This window comes from Spinacia oleracea, chromosome 3 (assembly GCF_020520425.1).
Source record: "Spinacia oleracea cultivar Varoflay chromosome 3, BTI_SOV_V1, whole genome shotgun sequence".
Lineage (NCBI taxonomy): Eukaryota > Viridiplantae > Streptophyta > Magnoliopsida > Caryophyllales > Amaranthaceae > Spinacia > Spinacia oleracea.
Window position 1 is genome coordinate 109,652,001 of NC_079489.1, and position 4,324 is coordinate 109,656,324.

Genomic DNA, 4,324 nt, shown 5'->3' on the forward strand with positions numbered 1-4,324 from the left:
CAACGAGAGTAGCATCTTTTCTTGACTGATAGAGTAGACCATGATCTAGTTTTCCTCGTAGATAACGGAATAAATGCCTTATTCCATTACAGTGTCTCTTTGTCGACGAATTGCTATACATGGCTAACAATTTCACAGAAAAAGCAATATCCACTACAAGAAAAATGTATTTTCGTGGCGATTATTTTGTAGCGATTTCACATTCGCTGTTATAATTATATGTTATTAGTGAAATAATGTTGGTAACCATACCAGTTTTCAATTGCCATATTAACCTCTCGCGTAATCGACACTAAAAGCCCAATAGAGTAACCCCGCTCTTATTTGCACGAACTTTACTCAAAATTTTCATTTCCCTCTTCTTTGGCAGTCGTTCCCACTTCAACTGTTTCTAGATCTAGGGTTAGGAACTCAATCAGTTTCTTTCTTCCAGATATTTTTTCGCTAGCTCCTCCAATGGAGTCACAACGGTATCAACAAATTGAGGGATACAATGTCGGGTATGCTCCATTTTTCCCCCTCTCGATCTGCTCATACTCTGAAGTTTTTTATTTCTCTATAACGAAATGAATTTTTTTCCCCGTATCCAATTGAATCATTGTAGCGGTAATTGATAGATTAAATTGTGAGTTTCAATTTAGAATTTTGGTTTGTTTGATCTTCTTGGCATATATAAAAGGATTAAATCGTGAATTCCGACTTTCGTTTTTTTTCTTTTTCTGTTTTACACTCTTATTGACCTATCAGTTTTCTGATTTAAATTCCTATTAGAAAAATGGTAGATTTTTGTAATTCGTACATGGTAAGCCATATAAAAAATTTCTTCTCCTTACTGGTTTGATGTGTAAAATTGTATTGCTTCAAATTGTGCTTAAATTCAGAAATTGTTATGGATGGTTAGCTATAAATTAGATTGTAAGTTTTACCTCAAAGATTGCATATTGTACTTATGTTTGTTTTTGGAACACATGGCAGTAAATGGAATGAAATGAAGGGCCATGGAATCAGAGGTCCAAGGACTGGAGACACTACTAGGGAATGCTGAGCTTTAGGCTACTAATTTTGGTCTTTTATAATCCTGGTTAGTTTCTTTTGGGTTTGGTCTTTCTATGACTAGTATAATTAGTAGGTTGTGATCTTGCTATTGTGGGTTTGATTTATGATACTACTTTTATTTTGTAGGAAATGTCAGTTGAATTTTGATTATGGTTTGCATTGGTTCTTGATTTTGTAGATTCCTATGTAATATTAACTTGTTTATACAAAGGGTTTGGCCTTTGAATTTATATGTTTGAGTGAACCCAAAGGATATGCATTCCTTATTGTTTTTGCTGATATTTCTTTAAAAAGTGCTTGATGAATGATCATGACCCACTTTTAGGGAATTCTAGTTACATTCTCAAGTAAGTACCTACTGAAGGATGACTTGCACATATAATATGAAATCGATTTGAATGGTTTGGAATTGATGATGGACAAATCATGTTAATTATAATGAAGATGCAGAGAACCAATGTCATTCTAACATCTCTTTAGGCGAAACCTAGTGTGTACATATTGTGAGTGAAGTTGCTTCCTTTTTCACAGCTGAAAGAGGGGATGATGATGAGAAGGTTTTATTTTGATGCATAGTCGTATACCCTATTCAATAAAAGTTACAAAGGCCAACTTGGTGGTGAATCATATATTTCCTGATGATTTATTTGATTGCAGTTTGTTGTGAAGCTAAGGTTTTCAGTAATGCACTGCGTTACTAGTGGTTCTTGTATCTTCGCAAATTCATGCAATAACTGTCTCACTGTTTGGAAATGAAATTAGGGATAACAAGATTCACACACATGTGTGCCTAATTCAATGTTGGTGATTTGTATTTTACATTTAATTGTTGGGACAGACTCTACAAATAAATTGTGACTTTAGCTGATTATGTGCAAAATTTCTCTTTCTCCTTCTTCCTTCTCTATTATGATTCACTTTGGAAGAAATTCATGCATTAATTTGATAAATTTTTGCTGATTACAGGAGGTGGTTGAAAATTTGTATTCAAAGGTCAATATATTGTAGGACGAGGTAAAATATTTGCTATATACCCCCTAGTACCCATCTTACTTTACTTGTTACATAGGGTGATGACTTCGTTATATTCTTATTCTTGATATAGTATTATCTCTCTTTGGCTGACGTTTTTTGGTAAAAGTGAAATATTTTCACGGTCAACCTTCTTTATTGTTGCAACTTTTGTTACGCCTTTCCCCTTGAAACTTTGTCTTTTGGAAATCACTGACAGAGTAATCATTTTCTGCTTTTGCATATTGCTTTGGTGGCTTCTTTAACCATGCAAATAATATAGTTATTTACTTATTTTATGTTCTAATGTTTGTAACTACATTCTGAATTGATTTGTCTCTTCCTTTACAGCTGGAAGGGGTTAAAACTGTTAAAGGATAAAGAATGACTTTCCCACAAAGAAGGATGTTTTGGATGATCCTGACTTCGTATTAGAAATATGCTTGGGGGCAAGATGAACTTCAAGTATTTCTTGGTGATACTTAGAACATGTCACTCTTATAGCTTAGTTATTCAAATGAAAAAGGCAACTAAGACTTCAGCACTAACTAATTATACTCATCTAGGAAGTATATGCTTTTGAAGTTCAATTACTCCACTTAAGCGACAAATGTTCAAATTAATTATCTGCACAAAAAACCTCGTGATAAGAAGCTAATTTAACAAATGTCCATGAACCATATATGTTTTTTGTTGTTGCAACAGTATCAAATAGCACGCTACCATAGTAGTCACTTTTGTCTTTCACGAGTTTCACCACAAGAAGGAAGTAAAAGAATTGATGAGAGTAGTAAAATTCATCATTGCATAATTCAATTTAAAGATCTGTAGATAAAAGAAAATGTCATTAATGATTATGTATTAGTACATTGCAAAAACAATAAGTTGGAGTATATACCCAGAACATTCATCCATTCTTGCCAATTTAATCATCAGACCATATATCTAGGAAGAGCAACAAGCAAACATTTGAATAGAGTCAATCTAATTCAACAAAGTGCCTAAGAATAAAATGGAGTAATATATGTAGATGTTCCTTTGATCAGTCTTAGACTCTTAGGTTGTATTTGGGTTCTTCTTTGCAACTGATATTTCTTGGAGTTGTTTGATGTATGATTTTCCTTCTCTCTGCTGCTGTGGTTTTCTTTTGCAGAGAGGCTTCGGTTCCTCCAGTGTTGTAGGTGTTGGCTGCTTTTCTTTTGATAGGTATTACGCTAATGTAGGGCTTTTTCTTCTATTTCTAAAAGATGGTAAAGTCAGTTGTTGGTTCAGTTTGGATGATTTGGTATTTGTGTTTGGTGTTTTGGTTGATCTGATTGATTATCAGCTTTGGCCTTGGTTGCAGTTATAACTGCACAGCCATGCTGCATCTGCAATCTATTCTAGCTCTGCTAAATTTTAGTGTTGGCTGATTGTGGCTGCAGCTCATGTACTCTGTTTTTGTGGTTTATTTTCTACATTTTCGTATTTCTGTAGTGAGGATTTTGTTTCAGCAGACTCCTGGTTGCCTTTTCTGGATTGGATATTGGCTAAGCTGCTATAGTTTTGTCTTTTATGTTGATGGAAGACGGTGAAGAATTTTGGGGACTGCAGGCCATTTGAGAAGCGTTGCTATTACTTATCGTACATTCTTTTGACGTGCATATAACTCGTTTGGCACACGGTGAAGTTGAGCTCATCTTGGAAAGCACCTCATGTTATCGATCTATATATATAGGACTTGTTGTATCGTTATCACATTAGAGTAGTTAAATATTTATATATCTTGTCCTTCGCAACTTAGAGAGAGTATTTAGTTAAGTTTTTAGATTGTTAGACAATTTTCTATCACCTATGTAATAACTTATGACTTATTCAATATGAGTTATTTATTTATAATATTATTTTTATCTTATAATTATTTAGAATTTTAAATTTTTATTCATGTATAATAATTATAGTTGTCAATATGCTTGATAATGACAACCTTTGATAGCCATTATAAATCACTAAATTTATGGCGCAAAATACATATTACTTTTTTTGTGACGATTATAATCGCAGCTACAGACTGTCAATTTGGATTGTTATCTTAGCAAAAGTATCAATTACGAAATTAATAGTATCACTTAAATTCGCAACAATGAGTAACATATAGTAGTGATTATAATTGATACGATAGGTATCTAATAGCGTCTATTGCATTTGCTACTATAACTACCAATGGCATTGATTCTTTTGCCGTTAAAACTAATGTATTTGGTATGTGAAATTAGGA

At 33.2% G+C, this 4,324-nt stretch overlaps 1 long non-coding RNA gene across 2 annotated transcripts; it reads left to right on the forward strand.

The window, feature by feature from the left end:
• The first annotated feature begins 273 nt into the window (after positions 1-273).
• LOC110803771 (uncharacterized) lies at positions 274-3,950 on the forward strand. Of its 2 annotated transcripts, XR_008930867.1 has the most exons (4): positions 274-500; positions 976-1,081; positions 2,023-2,070; positions 2,419-3,950. It is a non-coding gene; the product is annotated as an uncharacterized lncRNA (long non-coding RNA). The 2 variants fall into 2 exon arrangements; XR_002537575.2 differs by having other exon boundaries at positions 286-500; positions 2,023-3,950.
• The last annotated feature ends 374 nt before the right edge of the window (positions 3,951-4,324 follow it).